Raw genomic sequence first — 24,793 nt, forward strand, 5'->3', positions numbered from 1 at the left:
GCATGAGGAGGCAGCTGAGATATATGGCTAGCAGTGTGGGGCGCTAATCATGGCCGTCTCTGGAGGTGATAAAACCAGACTGGAGAGGTTTGTGTTGGCAGAGCCTGCAATGGCTCCATAAACAGTGTTACAAGCTGAATTTCGACAGCAGTGTTTTGGTCCCTGATTAGTTTTCCATGCCCTAGACACCCTCACAAGTCTGTGCTTCCTTTTTTACCTCAGCATTGAACACACACACACACACCACAACACCCTATGACAATTACTGCCCCAAACTCTAAAATCTAAGAAACCAAGTGAGGCTTTACCTTCAATTCTGACAGTCATTCTGTATCCATAGACTTGATGATGCATGTCTTTTTTACAGGGCTACAACAAGGCAGTACATTGAAATTCACCTAACAAAGGGTAATGTCCTGTGACCTGTCGAGTTTTATAGCACTTCTGTTTACAAGCTGATTCCACAGAGTTAATTGTTAATGCCGAGGAGAACCCTGAGAAACTGAACAACATTTTGTACAGACAACTGCACTTCCTGAAATTGAGCACAAGTTGAGCAATAGAAAGCAGGGAGCACTGATTATGCTGACCTACAATGAAAAGCCTCGGGTAATAAATCACATGAATAACGCGTCTGCCTGTGTGGATGACTCAAAGAAATCCATCAAGTAGTTAATTTAAGACACTTCAATAATTAAGTATGATAACACTACAACCATGTGAAACGCGCGGAGACATTTACAACATCTGACACAGAGTCAGCATGATGCATTGTGACGTAATCTGTGACGCATGGGGGTTGGACTTCATGCTCCTTGATAATGTCCTGACACAGACACTAACTTGCCTCTCAATAGAATGTAAAGCCCATCAGATACGAGCTTCACCCATATGATACAATGTCGATTGGCATTTAGTCTGGTTGAGTAAACATTTAACAAAACTCAAGTACTTCCATAAATTGCCACTGAAGCGAGGATTTACAGTCACCTCTGAGGGGATACCAATCTTTTCAGTTGCAAATCAAGCTGGGAATGAAAGGTGATATGTATTACACTGATATGTATTACACGGCGTAGAAGAGACCATACCAGAGTGCCACTTCCATTTGAATTTATTGGAGAGCGATTATTGGCGTTGTCAAGCTGCAGAGCAAGGAGAAAATGGCTTGTGCTACAAAGTGCTGGGCAAAGGGCCTGCAATAAATCAAAAAAGCAGGCTCACTGTAAAACAGACATTCATCAAATAAAAGCAATGCTGTGTATACCTGGACCAGTCGAGTGTGTAAAACTGTTTTCTGTAAAGTAGCACCAATATTATGAGTCATATTTATAGCATTCAATCCAGGGTAGCTTTGAAATTATAATGAAATAATCCATAAAACCATGAACATGCAAGTGTCACAAACAAACAGGAGGACACATTTTCTTTTCTTTCTTTCTTAAGCCATTAATTCTAAGGGTTTTTGTATGGAAATCTCACGGTTTAATCATTTCATTCTCTACATTAATTTGACATTTTATTATCTTGGGAATTCATATTATTATGATTACTATTTTGCTTTTGAAACCCTCAGTATTAATCTTTACTTTAATTATCTGTCCTTTGCTTTTTATCTCTGCATCTTACATATAAATAATAATCTTTCTTATTATTTAGGCCAACCTGAAATTACTTAAAGTGAGGGCATAAATAAAACAAAAAGAGAATAATAAAAGATTTGTATTCAGTCCAGGGTCTCTAAAAATGTACAGTCAATAGCCTTGCCCTAGTTCACAGACTGAAAAAGTTGTAATATTTGTTTATATTTTAGAAAGTTCTACAAATGAATTACTGCTTAATTAAAAATGATTGTGTGCCATGGAAAAACACTAAATTAGCAATATAAAGTGAGACACAATCTCAACAGCAGATGTGCATATATATCAAAAGGAAATTCACACTGTCAAGCAAGAAAGATGAGCTAAGACGTCACCACTTGACGGTTTACTTGTGGACAGATGGTGTGATAAAATGACTAGGCAGGCAGCACAGACGGCACGGACTCCCCCCTCACACCACGCAGAGGACTTCAACCCCACCCCCTGGGCAGAAAGCCTCGTCTCCGCCAGTAAAAGACAAACAGAGTGAAGGCATGTGAGCTGAAGACTGGCAAATACAAAGCTCCAGAGATCGATAGCTGGCCAAACAGAGGCAGTTGTTCAGGCTCAGCTCAATCCAGGGATCTATCATGGGTGGATTTTTAGCAACAGGAAAGAGCCGAAATGTAAAAATTAAACACTCAAGAAGTACAATAGAGCATGGAAAAATATGTAATACATCACAAACTGATTGTACTCTATAAGCGTGTTTTCTCAAAAGCACTACACTTGGAGAGAAATCTTCTCTGCATCTTTAGGTTTGTGAATTTATTTTCTACAGTGAGGTGAAAATATTGGACCTAACTTTGTATAAGAGCACAGCAGAGGTCTTTAGAGGGCTTCATGCTAATCAGCAGGTGTCTCCCCTGTTCTAAATGAATTACTTTTAGCCAGTCAGTGCTTAGAGTAGAGGGGCATTGTAAATCAGCTTGGTGTCAGGCCAGATTAGTGACCGTAATGGTCTGGGAGTGAAGCTCTTTGGCTAGCAAGGGTCCTCCACAGGCCAGCATGTGAAAGAAGCCGGGGCCTCAGTGATACAGCAGCAACACTGGTAAATGTTTGCCAGTTTGAGGTATATAAGAATCTACACTGTGAGGCTTTCAGAGAATTTTCTAAACCTTTCCCATCCCTTTAATATGTCTAGTCATGTCAGATATTGATGCAAATCAATGAGCAGGACAGCTTTAAGGCAGTATTGATTTTGCAGGACTTTTTTGTCAATAAGATCTGATTAGCCAGGTTTTAATCTACCAGATTACTCAAAACAAACCTTCTCCATGTGAGTTTCTCCATGCCCCCCTTATTTTGTACACAAACTGTGACATTTCACTGAAATTAGGATCTGCCTATTTAATTCAAAAGTTCTACCATTGTCTATTAACAAAACAACGATGGCTGATGATTCATGGGCGCTGGGAGGCCTCGAGGCTTGACCAAGTGAAATTTTAAAAGCAGGTCATTATTTCATTACATTGTAATTATATTCTTACATCTTCTGCAAATCTGCACCTGAGGATCTGTTATATCAGCAACAATATTCCTTTAGGGCATGCAACCACTGACTGCAGCAGTGAGGACGTGACACTGGGGCCCACATTCACTTTATGACACTGTATACTGGAGGGTTCTGGGCTTGTTTGTCTTCAGTCAGCACTGAAACGTGCAGATGCAACCGTATATTGACATAGTGGTTTTATTACAGTATGTCACTTTACAACAGAGCACGTAAAAGATAGAGAGAAAACAGTCACCAACGGTCCAAGGTACAGAAGAACAAACCCGATGTTTACCTTGGGAAGGGTTACGCTAACTCACAGGGGAAAAGCACCTCCTCTATAGTAAAGCATCTGTGGTGGGAAACAGAAACATTGTGCCTGATGGTGTCTGAGGCAAAGCATAAGGCTCTATTTAGAAAGGAGGACCCCTTGATGAGAAGTGTGTTTGGAGGAATTTAAAAGGCACACAAACATGTGCTATTCTGAAACCTACCTACACAAAGAAAAGTCAACACCGATTCTATCTGAAACAGTTAAGTCCTAACAGATTTTACATGAGCTAGTTGCCATTGCAAATGTGGAAAAAGAGGATCCCCAAGGTCCTAATCCAACTGCTTTCCTGCCTTCTATTCCAGAAGGCCATCCTCTCAGTCCCTGTCTAACTAGTGAAGAAAAGGCAGATTCTAATAATCTGTTCGGTCTTTCTGTCAGTCTGTGTTTCTCTCCATCCCAGTGTTTTCTCCTCTCTCTCCTTGGTTATGGCTCCTCCTCTGTCTCTTTCTCTCTGTCTGAGCCATGAGCCAGTCTGTTGCAGCAGATGGATCCATATATCCCCATTACTCTCCAGAGGCCAAGGGATTTAAAATGTAAAAAAGATGAGTGGGAAATAGGCAAGGGCTAGCTGATAAAGGGCAAGAGAAGCAGGGACTCTCAGCTTCAACCATGTTCATCAAACAAGTACAGTACTCCTAAAAACTATGACTGTGTTACAGAGCACCATACTACAAATATACAGACTCTAAACTCAATCACTAAGCCAGCACGTCTGTCCTTACCAAGTGCATTATGTCTCACCTAATATGAGGAGAACAGGAAATTGAACTTCTATTGGTAATTCTCTTGTGCTGTCAATACATTCAACAATTATTGCCTTAACTGATAAGTCAGAGGACAACAATTTTTATGATGATCAATATAATTTTTACGACAGGTCATTTAAATCAATAATTAAGAAAATATGCAATACATTTTGTAACAAGGTTCACAAATGTGTAAACTTGCTTTACTTTGTCTTATGTCACTATAAACAGAATATATTTTGATTATTTTCTGAGATTTCATAAAGTAATACAAACAAACTGATTCATCCATAATGAACATAAATAATTAGCTGCAGCTCTAAACAGGAAAAAAAAAAGACTTGACACAAGTCAGGTTCACAGTTTAACAAGACAACTGGAGGCTGGTAGTTACCAGCCGTTATTTTGGATGTTACTCCTAGGGTTTTCACTTTAAGCTACCTTAGGCAGAAAATGGAGGCAGACGTGCCTTCCTCCACATCTCACCTCAGGCCACCCTTCAGGTAATGAGAAAGTACCTGGACACTGTATCTGTCATCTGGGAGAAGATTCTGCTTCATCCTCAATCTTCAGGTGGCAGGTTGACAGTCAGGAGGAGTGACGAACAACAGGCGTACCAGGTTGTGACCACTACAATTGATTACCAGCTGACTAGCGAGGTCCATTATTTTGACAGACCGGAGCGACAGCACGGCGACCTACACTCCACCAACTCCCTCATTACTACCTATGAATCTCTCACAGGGACCAATCTCTCTCCTTCATGCTCTCCCCCTCCTTGCTCTCCCTTGGTTTCTCACTTCAGTACATCTTCCTGGCAAAGCAAGAGACAGAATTTCACTCTGTCAGTCTGATGGAAGAGTTTTAAGGCAAACGCCACATCTAAGCCCCTGCACTTAGCTTTTTGCACAAGGCAAGCAATAGATACAGGACAAAGATGACAGGGAGTAACACACTGCTCTTCAGAGTAATGTTCTTGAGAAAAAAATGCTGCCTAAATCTACATTTAAGCCTGTGCTGTCTTGAGGATATTTTAACGGTCTGTGAGTGAAAATCTCTGCTACATTTCTCCCACCATTAGACAGTCTTCCAGCTATATGGTCTGCTCTTCTTGTCCAAATGCCCCCGCCCCCACCATCCCTCTAGTTATTCTGAAATTCTTAGTCCTTGGAAGACTTGTTTATACTCTCTCCCCTACCCCACCCCTCTCCCTCACAATACAGCGGCAGATAGGATTTACCTGCAGCTCAGACAGCCTCCAGACTATCAATTACCACCAGTGTAGAGTCACTGTTCTGTAGCTTGGCTAACAAGATATTCACACCATACATACACTCAGCGTATGTGCACACACACACAGATCTCTCAAAACTCCCGGTTAACTCTGAGTCATAGAATTTTACTAACTAATCAAATAGTTCATTGAAATTCACTTTATAAACAAATCTAGACAAGAGCTTCTCCAGTGTTCTTCAGTGCCAGCGCAAATGCATCCAATCAAGCAAACTGCTATTCAGATCAAGTGTTCTATGAAGACAGCAGAAATTATAAGTGAAGACACCAGAGAAGTCATCTTCAGAAAATAAACTAGTGGAAAAATCAGTAACATTTAAAATTAGGTCACTACAGGTATGTGCAAAAATGAATTTACACCAAAGCAGTAGAACCGTGCTACGACTAAACCTTTCATTCATCAATATATTGTAAGTTGTTCAACGTGAGAAGAGGCAAAAGTGTGGTGCTTACTTTTGCAAATGTAATTACAAAGTAGAATTAAAAAGCACAAACAGGCTAAACCTGCAGCCTTCACTGCACTTCATTTGTACCTTTGTGATGTGCTGAAAACGGAGATCTCACCAAATTTCCTGACGTGACATCTCACTCTCTGACTAGACCGAACACCAGGCCATTACACATACAACGAGACATGTAGGGACAGGACCTGTCAGTCAGCCCACCAGATCTGCCCTGATGACTAAAGCGCCTCTGCCAGGTCAGCAAATGAAAAGCCATCACAGCCAATGTTGCAGTCATCAAGCTGAAGTCATTCCACAGACTGATAAAATGCTATCTTGCCAGGTCATGTTAAACTTGGTTGAGCATATTCAGGTTCAAGGCGTCAGCTGTGATTCCAAGGCTTAGTGTTCTGTTGACGCACCATCACTGGAGGTGAACAAACATCCAGGAAACAGAAATAGGCACATGCTAACACTTCGTAATGAAACTCTTATGAGGACTACAGCCTCTCAGTCACACAGGCAGCCCATATAGCCCAGTGTAAGCTTGTGAAGAAAGATGTGAGGGGGTGAATTCCTTTTAAGTGAGCCATTGTAGCTAGCCACAACAGTAGATCATTATGATAGCATATGAATGTGCATTAACAATGGACTGTATAAATTACAGAGCAAGGAGGATTTCCTTCATGCTTGAACCAACATGTCCAAAAATGTTCTATACATTATTTACCTCACACATAAAATTAGACTGCATTACCAGCAAGTTTAAAGGCATTCCCAACGTTTAAATATTCATCTTAGCACTTAGGTTGAGATTCCTAGCAGGAGATGCAAAGGGGCTTTCCTATGAACTATAAAGAGGGAACTGGTTATCCCACTGCTTCCCCTTTCCTCAACCAGTCCTCTTGTCTAACTGCCAGCCAAGGCAGCCAAGTCTCCCATGTTTACTAATGTAGAAGCAACCCCTTTATCAGGGAAGAGATTTGTAGGGAACAGGCAGGGGATTAGCCATCAAATTACCAGGCAGACAGCATCCCTGCTCCTGGGCTGTGAAGAGGTAATCTCTGAGGCTGGAAGGGAAGATCCAGATAAGGTTTCGGACAAGTGTGGTGGACCTACAAACTGCAAACTGTGCATTTAAATGTGGAAGTGTGTTTCAGGGGAGGTATTTTCTCTAAGATGTTCCCTTTTCCCCTTTTTGTGGTTACTACTTTGATAGGAGCAGAACACATAATAAACTTTATCCCATGTTGTTGGGCTATATGGTATCATTACATAGCCCAGCACTCCCACAGTGCAAGGGGAAAGCTCTCAAATAGGAATGTGTAGCTAGGCAGGGCTGATGGAATTAGATTTCAGTGGCCTTGCCCATGGTTCTTCCATTGTCACCCCACTGCCCTCCCTTAAACAAGCAGTGCTGTCCTCAGAGAATACCCCCTGGACACAGGAATGTTTCATCAACACCTCAGCCCCCAGCATCCTTACAGGGCCACAGTGGGCCAACGGGCACTGCACAGGCAGGCTATAAATAAGTCAGGCATTATAATGAAACCGAATGAATCTCCATCTATCTTCCCAAAACAAGCCAGGGACTGCAGAGTTCTGCAGGAGAAAGAGTCATTGCTGTGTTGAGGATGAACAGCAAGATGAAGAAACGCCAAACGTTATAATGAAGCTGAATATGTGTCACTGTAAAACATACAACACACGTGCTGTACTCTCAGGTGCTAGTATTGTAGCAATAGGTCAAAGTCCATGTATGAGTATCCAAGACTAAAGACTTGTTATTGCATTAGATGACATGTTATTAATAGCGAGAGTCCAGCAGCAGTGTACTGTTATAGAAGAGGTCATAATTTCAGAGGAAGTGACAGGAGGGATGATAAACTAATCAAGTAGAATGTCAAAGAAATTGGGAGGCTGAGCAAACAAGGATGCTGGTGGAGGCTGAGGGATAACTCAGTCACATGACTTTACTCTAAAAACCAACCACCAAATAAATCAAGCCTACATTCAATTTTATGTGCTTTACTGCAGTTTAACATCACAGTTATCCCTTCATACTCAAGAGCAAGGTAAAGCTATGACCTTTAATTCCCTTTAACGGCAATTCACAAGCGACTAATCTGACCTTGCCTTCCTGCAGAAGAACGGCTATATTAGATAAAAGATATTAGCAGTGTATGATACAGTAATTCAGTGACAATGCCTCATGGAAATGAATGGTATTATGCAACAGAACAACAACAGTAATCCCAAGTCTTCCCTTATTTTCAGAAAACAGCTTAAAGCACAGCAAAATTTATATTTGTCATGGTCAGTGTATGACTCCAATCTGCATCACTGCACATTTTGCATACACAAGCACAAGCTCTGGTCTTGTCATACATACAGAGTACCAAAAAAATACAGCTGCCCCTGAAAATGGAGGCTGTTTCAATCAGTGTGGAGGCATAATGGGATGATGTGGAATTGAAATGAGTTTTGTGCAAGGAGGGAAATGTCCTCTCTGACAAAGCGGATTTGTGTTCCCATCGAGAAACCCATGGCTGTAATACACAGTGCTAAGGTTTAAATGGAAGGTGCAAGGCTATAAGCACAAAACAGACCTCTGATGGCTAGGTATACATTGGCATAAAAAGTGGATACATACAGTTAAAATGCATAATGGAATACATAATTTAAAAAAGAGCACAGAAGGAAGGCATCTGTGAAAAGAAACAAAAGAACTGAATGTGATCCAAGCCTGAGCGGTATGATCCACTTGTTTTCACTTCACTTTAAAGAGACAATGAGTTAAAGCTGCACTGCCACTAGTGGGTTTTACAGGACAGTTTCCATTCATCCCTAATTGGCAGCAAAAATAAAATTTCCTTACTTAAAATAAACCTGTCTGCTTGTTCAGATATGATCTCATGTCAAAACCTCACTGTGATTAGCATGCTTATGCAGATGTCAAAGCACTGCCACAGACCTAGTTCAATCAAATGAGCTCTCTCCTTGGGGCAGCCGAGGTAAAGTGTTCCTGTCAAAACACTGATGATTTTAGTGGTAAAGAAACCTCTTTTCTAAACTTCCTCCTCAGCACCTGTCACAATGAATGAGTGACTGTCTGCAGCCAAGACCAGAAAGCAACTATCAGCACAGCTAACACATCACAGGAGCTGGGATGCCGATTGACATCGCACATTACAAAGGACGTATCTAGCACCTACTCCCCCCTTTGTAGCATAAACAATTTATTTAGAGAAGAACAGAGGACTGGCAATTAGACCTTGTCATCATAAAAACATGAGTATGGGTAACAATACCTGACACAAACATGAAAAATCCTTCTGCTGCTAGCATTTTAAAGTTTAAAACCAAAACAGCAAAACCACATGGGCCGACAACAAAGCTTTGTGCTCCAAAAATGCAACAAAAGCGAGTAGGTTTTAATACTTACAGTAGGTGTTAAGACTAATGTCTGGCTCCACTGACACAAACCCCTTGCCGGACATTGATCTGTGATTGTAAGCAACCTCTTTCATGTCCCACCTGGGACAAGAGTGATTAAGCAGATCCGTCGTGCATCAGCAGGTCATTACACATCACCCAATTCAACTATGATAAGAAATCAAGTTCTACGGAAAAATCCATATGCTCAGCCTATAATTACTTTTGAGAAATCCGATGAGTAGAGAGTGATTGACTGTCCCACACGGTGTTATTCATTCAAAAGGAAAGACTTCAGCCAAAAGCAAGATCTTTTGTGTGCGTGGTCAGGAAATCTAATAAAGGTGGTGGTACACAAATAACTGTAGTTATTTCCTAGATTACATCCTAGACATCACTTAAAATTTCTTTGAAACATTACTGGTGACAAAGTGACTGAGACACTGTCTTAAAAGTGGAATGAAGGGTAAGTGGCCTGCATGGTGGGGGTGAAGGAGGACGACCTACAGGTTACCCAGTGTGTACATTGGCTTTGTTTGAACAAATGCCCATGGCTCATGGCTTTTTGTCTTGTTTGTTTATACTACTGAGCAGCTGAACAGAGACTTCAACAGAAATGTCCATCTTGTGTTTCACCTCAAGGCAATTTTTTTTTAATCAAGTCTGGGTTACCACTCCAAGTCATGGTGAGCTTCAGGCTGCATTCCTGAATCATTAAATAAAAAGGAAAATAATAATAATAATCTAAAGCCCCTTTCACACTGCCCAAAAAACCCATGTAAACTCGCCACACCTCGGCTTTTGACGGCAGTGGGAATGCAACTACTGGGACAAATGACTGCAGTCGACATGGGTCATTATCCACTTTGCCTGGGCACGCCTCGGCTTGGAACTAGTGGGAAAGCCAAACTCATCTAAATCCACGAATATACTTAATGATGCACGTGTCGTCATCATCAGCGCCTCAGCCATAAATTCCATCTGCCTTCGTTCAGTCAACTCTCTAACATGGCTCAGTGTAGGCCAAGTTTCTATACTTTGGAAAATGAACAAAAGCGAATATGAAGAAATAACACTGACTGTCTCACTAGCTTCCATGATGCTTTGTTTACCGGCACACGTATTTGACATCACCAGCGTGATAATGTCAAATATGACATACCAGAGGGGAAAGAAGCCAAGCTAGAGAGCCAAGCCCGGTGCGTCGGCAGTGGGAATCCCATCAGAAGCCAGTTAAAGGCAGGTTTAAGCTGGGTATGAAAAAACCCCCATGTATTCACGGTACTAATGGTGGGAAAGTTGTATAAAAGTACAACTAGTAAAGAAAACACAAAGTTCATATTGCAGTAAGACAGGCCTTTGGGGAGGCCTAATCCTTTCAAAGGACAAACTAAATGAGACAGACATCATATCTATGCTACGTTCTTTGAAATCTGAAGACAACTTTGATGGAAAAGAGCAAGTTGCAAAAGGGATTTTTTCTCCCCACTGACACCAGCTCCTTGTATTGAGTAACAAACTTACTGTCCAACAACTGCCACATTTATCGTTACCAAGAACAAGATGAACTTGGTCCAAAAGCTTCTCAGACAAGCATATAAAAGTTTTATGCTGAAATAATAAAACAAGACGCAAAAGGTTGAAGACCTAATTAAAGCTGAAGAGAGAACTTAGACCTGGTTATTTTTTGCTGAAACTAAGTTAAAAGAAAAGACTTTAATGAAGCCTATGATAATCACAGTTAATGAATTTAAGAACTTAGACCTGGTTATTTTTTGCCTATGATAATCACAGTTAATGAATTTTAAACTTTTAAATTACACCCTGAGACATGATTTACAGGGTACACTTTGTTAAAACTGAGGCACAAACATTTTCTCATAATTTGAGACTTCCAAAAGTTCTTTGCTACAATTACATAGGATTTCAAAGCCTCTCGGTGTCTCCTTCTAACTGGAATTCTTGTTGCTGAAACTTTACCCTCCAGATTGCCCTGGGAGATAAAGACAACTGGAAAAACAGGTTGTTTGGCCTCAGTGTAGGCCTAATGCACTAGAACGGCAGGGTGCCTCACCTTAGCAGCAGTAGCTAGGGGACCTTCTATGGCCCTTCTATTCAAAGTCCTCTGAATACGTAGGGGAGGGTTCACACCAGACAGGGCAATTTGCCAAAGAGCCAGCCAATAGACTTAAGCCAAGACAAGGTTAAACCATTGTTTTGTCTTAACAAGCAAGAGTGAGCAAGGACAAAAGAAAAGTGAACAAAAGAATAGCAAGAAAATACCTGACCATTGAAGTGTAACACACCTACTTGTTTTGTTACTTTTATTGTAAAAAGGGAAGTTGTAAAAGGTAGATCCCAAGATGAAAAATATACTGGTGCAGAGATATACAGTCGGATAAACTGCAGCATCTAAGGCAGCTCAGTCAGTTTCAAAAAATGCACCTGTGTCTCATCTGTGTTTCTAACCTTTTCTTCACTGATGCTTTGTAATAATTCTCTGGTACAACATTCATGCTTACCCATGCATGTCAGTTAGGTCCACTGATAAATTAAGCCTTTTTTATTCCTATACTGAGGTACTTATTCCAGAGAGAAGGGGAGAGTATCCAAAGGCTAGAAAAGAAAGTCCAGCAGTATCCACAAAAGATTATCCCTGAACGGTGTCTCGTGAGCGTAAGAGAGAAAAAACAGACACCACTTCCTGCTCAGTTATTCCATTCACAGTGTTTGATTAAGCCAGATGAAGTGTCTTTTGCCTCCCAAGCAATACTTTTCCAGCTGTGGCTGTAGAACGTGGTTTGGGGAGAGCTCCTTCACAGGCAAAGCTTGTTCACACACTGAGCGGGTGTTCAGGGACTGCCTGGGAGAAGCCAGACCCACCATGTGATGTCACTGGTGTCAAATTTCAGTGTGAAGAGGGAGGAGGCTGTAGGGCCTTACCTTTTTGAATCTTGACCAATGAGAGACAATTTTGCTGTGCACCTGCATGTAGAAAAAAGTACGAGAGCACATGATGTTATATATATTCCTGCAGCTTAGAGGCTCCATTATGTCTTATCTATTGACCACCTTCAAGGCACAGATTGTGACCTACTACGCTCTTATCACAGCCTGACATGTCCAACATCTCCACTTCTACTTTTAATTAACTCCTGCATGTGTTTCAAAATCAATTTGCCATGTCATTATCACCAAAACTAAGGGGCTAACAAAGTGTGACCTTGAAATATACAAGCATTCCTAGGGGACTGTGTCAATATAACACATCCTCTAACAGTTTGTGGATAATGAAACGGTTTCAAAAAATAATTTGGGCTTTTTTTCTAAAAAATAAAGAGGGAAAAAATAAATATGCATAATCCTCAGCAAGGCGTGGAGTTTACACACATAACTCCCAAACACAGAGGGTCTCTCCTCCCTCTGGTCAAACTCTGCTCACCATGGAGCTAATCATCCACAACAGATGTTCAGAAATGTTCAGTCGGATTTATGACGAAGCTCAGAGGAACAGCCAAGTCAGCCTCTAGTGCTGTTTTTTTCTGTTTCGTCCTACAAGGACAAGGGATTGCACTGAGAGAGGATGTCAGCACAACCATTCTCTTCCCCAAAAATTCCCTCGCTCTCTGAGGTTCACCATCCGAGACGACAGCGCCTTAATAGATCACAGAGCCTTGGGGACCTTGGGGAGACGTTTGCTCATTTATCCCAATACTATAGTGTGGACTGTAACTTGACTCATCCAGCAATGCTTTAACAATATTTTGCCCTACATGTAATGATGTTTATTTTAATATCTCAGTGGCAAAGCAAGACACTGCAACCCCTGACCAAGACCAAGACTGTTTATAGATAAGGCCATAATATCATGTTGCATTAATAATTAAACTATGCATAACAGCTATATCATTATATGCAATACACTCTGAGAAGAAAAATAAAACTTGAGAATTGCCATACTAGTGTAATTCTTATTAATATAATCAGGGTGGTAACTGCTGATGCACATGTGAATCACATGTCAAATTTAAAAGCTTAACCAGCTCAGACCTGCTTTGTCCACCTGCTCACTGTTCGTATGTTGGTATTGTTATTATCATTAAACATCAACGCTGCAGCAATGAACTGTTGCTGACTCGTTTCACGCGAATATTAGTGTTTTTTTGTTTGTTTGGTTTTTTTAAGATGTGGCTGAAAAGCTCGGAGAAAAGAATATGTAATCAGAAAAATCCAAAAGCTTCAAGCAGTTCAGTGGATCTAGCAGCAGTAACAAACAGGAGGAGCAGAGCAGCAGACAAGGTTCAGGACCACAGCTCCCAGTGAGTCCAATACAAAACACCAGTCAATTTTTACAGCATGAGAAGTAGACAGAAAGCTTAGCAGGATGGCATAACTTCATTTTTTCAGGTTTCATTAGAAGTTCTAATACCTTAATTAAAGTTCCTAAAGTCTGTGATGAGCTCAGATCTGCAGAGTTTTATGAAGGAAGGAAGAAAGGAAAACATGTCTGGTGCTGCCCAGTGTAAATTCAGATCTCACACCTTCTATTAAGCTATAGAGAGGAAAATAAAAAACAGAAATACAATTCAATACAAAGCAAACTGGATAAAAGGCAGCTGTTTTCCTTATTAATACTGTTTTCCTTTATGTTTGTTACTGTCCACTCGGTTATGCAAAACCCTTTCCCCCTAGAGGAAACAGTACAAAAGATTCGGATTGAGGTTCTAAAAAGTATTTGAGGGTTTCCACTAAAAGCAGCAAAGATAAACTTGTTCTAGGCTTAAGCCCTTCTGAAGGAAAGGGCAATCTGCAATGTGTTCTACATTTGTCTTTGTTGTTAACAGTGGGAGACAGTCTGATTTTACTGGAGGCTGCAGATCTGTGCACACAACAGGCTATTCATCAAAAGAAAGAATAGGTTTTTCTCATCTTTAACTTTACTTCTAGTTTAGACCAAATGGGATTTGGGTCATCTGATCAAAAAGTAGTTACAGTAAATTTGAACAGCCTAAAATATAAATTTACTCCAGCTGTACATGCTGAAAAAATCTTACTAATAAACATGAGAACTTATTAAGCATGCACCACAGACCAAAAACTTCCCAAAATTTAAATCACAACTAATGTGGACATTTTGGAAACCTCCCATCCTTTACATACTCATGAGGGTTCGAGGGAACGTTCTTGAGAATAATTATTACACCCACACACCCCTGAGGAGTGGAGGAAAAAATGTTTTTGTGGGTGTAAGTAGTCCGTGCCAACTCACATGTCACATTCGTCTGTGAGCAAACCGCACAACAAAGCACAGAGAAGTAAAAAGCAGAAGTAAAGATTATCGGCTGGTGACAGCAGAGTGGGAGAGAAAATTAATTGTAAGCTACAGTAATGTAGTGTAGTGTGTCAGCTGCGCAACATGAGCCACTTCATCTCTAGTGTAATCTCATTTTAGTACAATGGAAAAACTCAAAACACAGATGGAATTGAGCAGTAACCCCCTATGCAAGATTAAAAATGTTGCCTCAAGTGAGTTTGTGTAGCTCTGGCAGTTTTAGGACTTATCTCGCCCCCACCCCCCATATATAGCTCGAATAGAATTAGAAACATTCCCTACCTAGTCTGAGAATTTATAACACTGTGACAACCACCCATCCTCCAACTCATTTCATTAGACTGAAAAAGGCTGACAGTCTCTTCAAACTGAAGGAGCCGCCATCATCTCCCTGACTTAAGGGCAGAGACACTCCAAGCTGACATCAAAGAACTAGCGATGACGAAGGCCGACTGTTGCATCACCTTGCAGACCTTCATCTGGACCAAAAATGGCACTTGAACACACTGCAGAGACCACAGCCAATGGCCAACTAGCATGCATGTTCTGTGTCTCTGTGAGACAAACTAACTTTCCATACAAGCAGGTGGCAGTAGCCTGTATACAAAAAGGGAAAGAGGAAGACCTAGGGCTGCATCTATACAAAGCAGCTCTCGCTCACCACAGCTGGTTTGTAGCTGCTTCTAGTTGAGAATATGTCTGATAAGAAGCTGCAAGTGAAATTAGTGTTGTCAGCCCTTTGTCTTTTGGTTGTCGATGAAGAAAGGAGGTCGCGGAGGAGAAAAATAAGAAGAAACCACACTAAATTGGTGACGTCATGGTTACTACATTGACAGGCTCAAGGGGCTTTCCCAAACTGTTCTCTTCTTGTGCACTGATTCGCTAAGCTGAACAGCAAATCATTGGCCTCTCTCCCCAACGGTATCGCCACTGAGTTACCATGCTGAATTGGCCGGAAAGCCACATACAGGGTCCGGCTAGTGCCAATAGTGTGGGACATGCTGCAAAAACTAGGGTGACAGCTGCTCACCGACAGCCTGACTGTGCCCAACGGCTTGGTGTGTCACAGGCCTAACCCAGTCTGATAACAATAGGTAGTCAACAGATTCAGGTTCAAACTTGATTTTATGAGATCATTAAACCAGTTTTTGGCTTTTCAGGTTTTATTTTGTGAGTTGTTCCATGTGCAAAATCAGCTGCACAGCTCCAGGGTTTTTTTTGCAGGTGAAGAACACTTGGATCAAGTCAGACACCTCAGCTTCTCTGGAAGCTACAGTCATCATCTGATGGGAAGCTGTGCTGACTGCTGAAGGATGGGATGAATCACTTTGGCCCTGGGCTTTATCAATATAACCGTCTGCACCATCTAACAAGTCTGCCAAAACATTTTAACAAGGTTCAGCTTTGGGGTAAGAACATATGCTTCTTAGTCTAGTGTCAGTAGAGCATTCACTGACTGAATGAATGGTGTGTACACCGAATATACACTATTTGCTGCATTTCACATCTAAACATTATGTATTATCTAAAATAATAAAATAAAAAAATCCTTCACATTGCATCCAAATAGATGTGCTTAATCTCCCCATTCAGAGGGCACTGATAAACACAATTCTGGCTGCATGCCAGTGAAAGAAATGCTGACCTGGGTTGTAAACACTGAGCTGTGAAAGTCAGCATTCTGCTGCTGCTGATAGGCTCTTAAGTCTTGCACTATGTCATCATGTCCAAAAGCACAGCTGGGCAACACCTGTTAGCTTTGAATTTCCAGACCAATTCACAATTTATTTAGGCTTGACTATGGCCATTGTCTGTTAAGTAATTTACTTCCAGACTGCAGCAGTCACACTAGTATCTATAGCACATAGATGGATCATATCATAACTGACAAACATGAGTTAAAAACATTTTCAAATGATCAATGTAGCATTTAATCTCCACCTGTGATCAGGTCAACATTAGGTTACAGGGATAGTTTAAGCCATGGAGTAAGCATGTGCACGCATGCATGTGACATGTCACTTTGGTGACACAAGTCACCAAATTATCATCAGTTAAGAAAATAAGAAGAGCAGCACTTGCACAGAGTATCGTGTTATCTTTAACATGGAAAGCAATGTATAACAAAATGAATGAAAATGTCAGACACTGTGTGAGCATCATACTTCTGCTCACCAGTCCAAATACCAAGGGCACGCTTCTGGCCCTGAGTTTTTCTCAGGACTGTCTGCAGATAATGCTTGCTCCAGCGCCGAGAGGGAAGGTGATGACACATGGTGACCGGAGGTGTGAAAAAGACAAGGACAATGGGAAACACAGATAAGATTGGCTTCACAGTGCTGACCTTCAGTGAGTGTCGGCGTGTGTACGTGCCTGTACAGACATGTGTCTCTATGTGTAGAGCATGTGAATTTGTACACGTGTCGCTTTGGTTCTGCTTCTGTATGTGTGTCTATAGAGGCGCGTGTGCCTGCATGCCTATGTCCATTTGCTGCATACAGACAGAGAAAGACTATGAATAAAATAAATAAGACTAAGACAAGAGTGGTAGAAGTGAGAGAAGAAGGCACCTATATTCCTGCTACTCAAAGAACATCAAAAACAACGAGCACTCTCCATTACACTCTGCTGCTGACAACTGGCGGGGCACGCTCTCTAAGGGGAACAACAGAGCATGCCACAGAATGCAGGAGACAAATCATTTTTATCTGGGACTCCAGCGGGTATTGACAAGCCGGGCATGCATTTAGATAGCCCAATTAAAATGGAGAAATGAAGCGACATTGAGGCACTTCATAGTATTGTGCCCCCTCTCTACCCTCTGGCCCCCATGTGCTCCCAGAACCACTCCAGACACTGCCTTCCTTGCATACCACACTCAGAGAGGTATGGAGGTGGCAATCAAACCAAATAAGCACGTGACTCACCTCGAGGTGAAATGCACAATATGGGAGGCAGTCATATTCATGAAGTGTGAGCGCTAGTAACTAGGACTGGACCAGAATATTTGACTATTCAGATATTCGATCGTCGGGTAGGTATTCGATTTTCAGTTTTAGTATTTGAGAAGTATAAGAGGCAAGTTTAGCTGTAGCACAATGCCTGACCCCTGCTTCTACAGCTCTAAGGAGATCCCAAATGGATGACAAAGCATATAACAGGGTCAAGACAAGGGACTAAACTCTGTGCAACTTCAAAGGGCATGCTGGCAGTCAATGATACGGATGTCTTAGCAGGTGACCTTCAGTGCCATCCTACTCTCCAATCTGCATATTTCAATGTACTTCTTTTCTCACCTGAATATGGCTCCTCTATTTTTCAGACCTCTATTTACCTTCTGATCAATGATCATTCCACTGAGATTACTGTCAGGAGCGTTTCTGTAACATCTGTGCAGTGACACGCAACAGCAATCTCATTCATCTGCCTCCTTAAAGTTTAATAAACTGTTTATGGGAACTTCTGTGAATGTGGAGAGAGCAAAAGCCCAAACAAGGAAAAGTCAGAGTGGGGAAAGAGCAATGCTGTGGTGTGCTGTGACCAGCTGTTCAGCAGTGTTACATTTCACAGGCTAACGCTAGCATACCTGCAAAGATGCAAGCTGTTTCTACAATGCATCTTGTTTTGTGAAGCTGTTGTGAGAGGAGAAATTAATATCTCTGCCTCTTTCAGGATGCACTTCTTCTTGACTGTTTGTAGCACATTTCATGTTTGAAATTGTTGGATACAAACTACTGTCATTAGTAAAACAAATTATCAAAGAAAAACACTAGCCACAATAAAAATGTGAACACAGATCAACAAGCTACTGCCCAATTTTGTGTTTTTAAATTGATTTAGGGTGGATTTTTACTCAAAAGCCGATATTCCTATGGGAGGAAAAATGAGGGAGATATGACTTAGATGCCAGCAAAAAGTACAAAATCTGCACACAGAAATGCAATGTGTGTAAAAACAGGGCAGGAATCCAATCCAACAGGGGCCGCTGCTTTCTGCAGCATCTCAGATGGAGTATGCTATGAGGAGACTTTGATGGATCTGAAAAAGTTTCAGTGAAAGGATCCTAATAAAAGCTCCACAGAGCAGTCTCTCCCAACCTGAGGAGGCGACACTTTGTCTCTGACAAGACAGCCTTCCAGATGCTTTCCCTCAATAAATTTCTGTCTCACACAGACGATAAGGTGCTAGCACTCAGGAAGATTAGTAGTTTGACATGCCACCGTGAAGCGTGTCAGCTGCTTTTCAAATACACTCTAAGCTTCATGGATGTTCAGTGTCAATACTTGTTAAACTTAGACTACACAAAAACAACGCCAAGTGCTTCTCACAAAAATATTTTTCACAGGACTGGTGGCTGTAATAAAGTATTTTATTATTCCAATAATTTCCCATTGGCATACAGGAAAAACAAATTGGACACAAAGGGATGCATTCAAAAACACAAATCAACTTCAGCATTGTTAATAGGTCTCATTAGGAAATCTCCCCATGCTTTGCACCAGAGTGCATCACTTTGCAGGAATCAGAAGGAGGGGGACGTAAAATTATTCCCTGTTGGAGAACGCTGCTTCCACTGCTAAAAGGAAATAAACCACAATTTATGAGCTAGCCTCTTGTATGAATAACTGATAAGGTGTTGAGTGCACATGGCTTAGGCTAGAAAGAAATAGTTTAATAGCTTGAAAAGACAGATAAATAGTTACATTACTGTACTATCATAATGTATACCAAAAACTTCTAATGTAGGTGAGATTGCTATTCATCACATTAACATGCAGTCTATATTACATTTTTCTTCCTCCACATAGAAACCTAAAATTTTTAAAATTACAATATAACCAAGAGATTTGCAACAAAAATGAAATAAAAATTTTTTAGATATAAAAAAAAAATACACTACACATAAAAATTCTACAATGCATACAAAAACAAACAAGAACGTGCATGTGTGAGCATGCGCACACACACACTTTCAACAGATGAAAACCCTGCCAAATAAAAGAGTAATCCATCACTTGTGCCATTTTGCATTCACAGGGTCCCTCTCTGCAACAATGGCTTGACTGACAGGTAAAGATAAGGGGCCCCCTGACCAAACAATGGCAGCATCATCATTTTACAGCATAAAGAAACTAAAATTATAAAATGTATTATATGGACATTAGTACTTAGCATCCAAGGTTATAACACAAAACAACTGATTATAACAAATAGTGGCCATTTTTTACTGCCATATGTAATGCTTCAACCTGAAATAATGGCACTTAATGGTGAGATTGGATCCTTGATATTTCAGATATTAAATGGTAACTATAAGGTGATGACTGCCTTAAAAGTGGAATACATAGTGCTTTTATTACACTCAATGTATAACTAAATAACTGAACAAAGGTCAACAGTAATCGGAGCCAACCACAGCGTTATAGAAAATCTCAGTGCTTTTGTCTTCATTTACCTTTCACACAAATAGACTTCAACCGACTGACTAGAAAGCTAGCCTAAAATAATTAAGGAAATGAAATATTCAACATAAAACTTATTATAGCACCAGTGCCTCATAAATTTATAAAGAAGAAATGAGTGGATTAATTTGAGTGCTAATGGAGAACAAAGTCATTTCCCTTTCTTCCCATTGAACTTCATTTAGCCTTTTAAGAGTTACACCTTCTATTACTTAAGTCTGCATTCACTTAAAACTGAGTTCAGTGCATTGGTATCTACTGTTATAACAGAGGAATTGGTGGCTAAAGAAGCAAACTAAAAATGACAAAGATCAGAGTTTAAGTGCTCCAGGGGAAAGTTTTTAAATAGACCAGAGCCCTCGGTACTGTTTTTAGCTGTATGTAGAAGTGTTAAAGTGCAGCGTTATTTGAGGTGAGAGAAAAAAAAACACCGTACCTCAGGGACAGCTAAGCCTGTGGAAACCTCAACTGGGGAAAATACCTGCACTTCCCAACCTTACTTCACACAGCAATAAAATTTCTAACCAAAAAGCTCTGTGCTTCATAAGCGTCTTCAAAAACATACCATATCCATCTACCAACACTTTCACTGGCAAATTTGTAAGGGTAGCAAAACACTGAGAAAACCTTTCACCAGAATGTCTTCCTTATAGTTTTGCCTTCAGTACAAAGTCCTCTGGGACTTTGACAGTAAACTCGAGCCAACTGTCAGGTTGCTCTAACACACCAGTGGATCATTCAGGGAGATGAACAGCAACACAAAGCACAAATGAAAAGGATGGCAACTCTTATTCTGTGTTTAATATCAAAAGCAAAAGACTCAAATCCATGCGTTGTTTTCCTTAACAGGGCCACCATGTTGGTAACACTGGAGCACTCTGGTGTAACCTCCTTCCCTCAGTAATCAAATACTTCAGGCTGAGGTCAAAGCAATACTGTAGGTCACGCTGTGGCTACTGCTACCCAGGAAACACTGCATGCCATCATGATCACACATCAGGCTCTAAGCTGTGCTGCATGGTTTAAAGTTAGACTGTCGTCAAAAGTACAGCCAATGCTCGTCCCACACCTCGATCTCCCTACTCTCCCTGCCCTAACCCGTGCAGCTGGTCCCACCAGACAGACCCAACCTGAAATTGTAGGTGAACTGTGATGCAATTTCACCCGATGTGCGCCTACACAGAGGCTTCCCGCTAGCAAGATGCACAGCTCGCTTCTGACCTCTGTGATGAGTGGGCAAATGCCACCTCTGTCACTGTGTACCAGGGACCGGGATTACACTTTTCAACATGACCTCTGATGTGGCAAAGCTGAAAACACACTGATGTTTCTACATTTGACACTTAAATGTGAAATATGCACTTATGATGCAATCTGTCCCGATAAATACAAATACTTGCCACACCCACTGTAGAGTGTGGCCAAGATTCTGGCCACATATTAATGACATCTGACACAAATGAAAGTCAGGCCACTGAAAAATGTGGAATGTTAACAGGGATCTCAAAATACAGGTGTGTGCAACTGACAGTTCCCGTACTTTTACGTGGCAGCTTACACTGAAAATTCAGGTATAACCGCAATGGGTGAGTCCTCATTTTAACACTAACATGGTGAAAAACATGTTTCCCTTTAACATTTCACAGTTAGTCTGTACAGTTGGTATGTATTTTCTTTTTTCCAAACAAAAATTTAAGAATCAATTTTAAAGATTTTAGAGCAAAAGGACAACTGGCTAACCAGGTTACATAGGAGATTTAAAAATAAACTCTTACACTAATATGTCAGACAGGGTGATTTATGCTACTAAATAAAGGAATTATATTTACATCTAGGCTAGGTTTATGCTTGTGGGTTCAGTTGGAACATGTCATGCTTTTTAAAGTCTTCCCAAATATAGTATAACATCCCTGCATTGTGGTCCTTTGTCCTTCCACCATAAACATACAGTGGAATAAAACAGGAATATCCTTCAGTATAATGTAAAAAAAAAAAAAACCACCACAGACGTAGAGACGTGAAAACCCTGACTAAATCGGAACATTATAACCTTCACACAGACAGTATTTACCGCAGGGCTACTGTATCAAATTCAATTACACTCTGCAGGTGTTTAAGTTATTGTGTCCACCCCTTGTACATTACCATGGTGATAAAAATGTATTCTGGGAGAAAATAACTCCTTTGGAAACCCTATGCCTAATTTTCCTGAGGAGGGGCTTTGAAATTGTGTCAGCAGATGGCTAATACTTGTGGGTGGACAAGCCACCGTGGCAGCAAAATATGTTCACTGCTGAATTAAACTAACCCTGTGTCCCTAAAGTGACTATGCAAATTAGTCTACATGTCAAATACCCTAAACTAAATTGGCAATTTAAATCACGTAGCTAAACAGTAACTAAAGAATACGAGGGGGGGAATGAGAATAGTCTCTGGGGCAAAATATGACTCAAATTTTAAGCAACAAGTTGGCCGGCCACAGCATATCTTTACTATTAAAACTGACAAGGGTGTCATATTAGTTTAATACCTTTATTTAAAGTGTAAACTGCTCTCTCATCCCATCTGGTCTGCTAAATGTTGGTATATTATCAATGATTTATGGGTTTTGTTCTGTGTACATGTTTTAATCTTATATAGTTTACTGAAATCCACATTTTGCTTTCTTAATATGCTCACAAACACAAAATCTTGTAGTGCTTTCTGAATAAGAGAGCACACAGACTTCCATTTGCAAGTGCAAACAAGCCAGTAAAATCCAATCAATACACATTATTGCCTCAGTGAGGGCCAGGATTTGTAAGAAAACAAAGATCCAGTCTAAGAGGAAATCCTTTGAACTCACTTGGAATCTGAACTGAACATTTGTAGTGTAAAAACCTTTTATTCGTCATTTATGTCAAATGGAGACCACGCAACAATTTCCAAATGCATCTAGCTTTCCATGGGCACAGCACCCCAGCTAAGGTGAAAATAATTGGAGCAGACAAGAAATTGCAAAAACATGCTGTGACCTTTCAAGTGTGAGGGGGAAAGGCTGTGTATACATTTACAAAATGTGAGGGGACAGTAAAAAAAATCTCCATCACAGAAATTGGAGTGTGACTAATGGGTGGCGAAAGAGCTGGTCTGTAACCTGAACTCCAAAATAATCTTGCCGAAGTCACCATGGCCACTTCAGGGGAGCAGTGGGGGGTTTGATAAGGGGAACGGAGGGCCACCTGCACAACCAGCGGAGCCAGCTCTGCACTGGCACCACCATTTGTTACGCTCTAGATTCCCATTACTTCAGTGCTAGGCTGGCTGGGAAATCCATCTCCTGGTGTTACGTTTATCAAACCTCTATGCTAGCTGCAAAGGTAAAAAACAAAAGGGAAGAAGCATCACAGTCATGGAAAATGTGGATAGAGATGTCTTCACTTGAGATGCAGGAGATCCAGTATATTCAAGTTCTGATCTTGTGATGCCTATGTTAACATGAAATATTAAATACCATAACATACTAGGACACTGTGAAGACAAAGACACAAGCCTCCACATTAAAATGAAAAGTAGCAGCATTATATGCATGCAAACCAGCCCCAGCAAGCTTAGTGTCAGCCCTATTATTTAACAGGCACTTGATGCACAGTAAAAGCTGCTAACAGAGGTAATATATGCTGAATGTTAGAGGGCAGTTTTAATACCCAGCTGCATTGAATGCCAGCTGGGACTAGGAAATATAGTTCCCCAGTGTTATAAAAATGTAATATTATCAATACTTTTGACAAAGTAATGGTCATTTATCTGAAAAAATACCAGACATACTGGTTCAAGCTTCTCAAATTTGAACACTGTGGCCACTTTCTCATTTATGTTATTTACATTGAGTGTTATTGTGTTCAGGAAATTCAGGCAATTAATCAAAAGAAAGTTATTTGTACATTTCTGATATACGACTGTCTTCACATATAATTGAGTAGCTTTACATTCATGTTAAACGAATAAACCCAACCAGTTCCAAACTGGGAAAATAATACATTTTATACTGAAAAGAAAAGAGTGCTGGTATGAACTTAGTATTTAGAACTGGGATGTCAGAGTCAGAATCTCTGAAAAAGTGCATGCATGCCTGGTAAATCCCTGCTGGGTTCAGAAAAATTAGAACAGGGGCAACAGAGGGTTCCTACTTGAAGACATCCTTAAGGCCTATCCTTTCTACATGGGTCCCTGCATCAATAATGCACACTGACATGCACAAGATACTCTGGAGGAGAGCCGGTCAGTTTGCATTGCCAGAGTGCTGCCTGTGAAACAAACAAATGAGAAGTGGCAATCCTTGTGATCGTCCATATGTCCTTGTGAGCAGGATACATCCTCATCTACTCTGTCCACCCCCTATGGATTTTACACAGAATCAAACTGGCTTTGTTTGCCGCTACAAAGGACATTACAGAGACAAAAGGAGTACCAACTTAAAGATTTAGAAATAGTTCAGAGCTAAATGAAGGTTCTTTACAAAATCTGAAAAAAAGAACAAAGTGACAGCAAGTGTAGACCACTGTGTAAACCTCTGTGAGATACAGTACAGATCAGATGTACTGAACATCTGGGGGCAGCAGCACTGAAAATGT

General features: G+C 40.8%; 1 protein-coding gene across 22 annotated transcripts in view; it reads right to left on the bottom strand.

The window, feature by feature from the left end:
• Positions 1–24,793, bottom strand: part of ptprfb (protein tyrosine phosphatase receptor type Fb) — a 156,988-nt gene that overhangs the window by 102,300 nt on the left and 29,895 nt on the right. The window contains exon 2 of one of the 22 annotated variants that reach the window (XM_020591233.1): positions 12,330–12,371. The exons of 19 other annotated variants lie outside the window; for them this stretch is intronic. The gene's annotated coding sequence lies outside the window, so the exon portion shown is untranslated. Of the gene's footprint in view, positions 1–11,696; positions 11,718–11,908; positions 12,220–12,329; positions 12,372–24,793 lie in introns of those variants that run through there. 2 more of the 22 variants (XM_020591232.1, XM_020591234.1) reach the window with 2 other exon arrangements.

Source organism: Monopterus albus, unplaced genomic scaffold, assembly GCF_001952655.1.
Source record: "Monopterus albus unplaced genomic scaffold, M_albus_1.0 scaffold14.1, whole genome shotgun sequence".
NCBI lineage: Eukaryota > Metazoa > Chordata > Actinopteri > Synbranchiformes > Synbranchidae > Monopterus > Monopterus albus.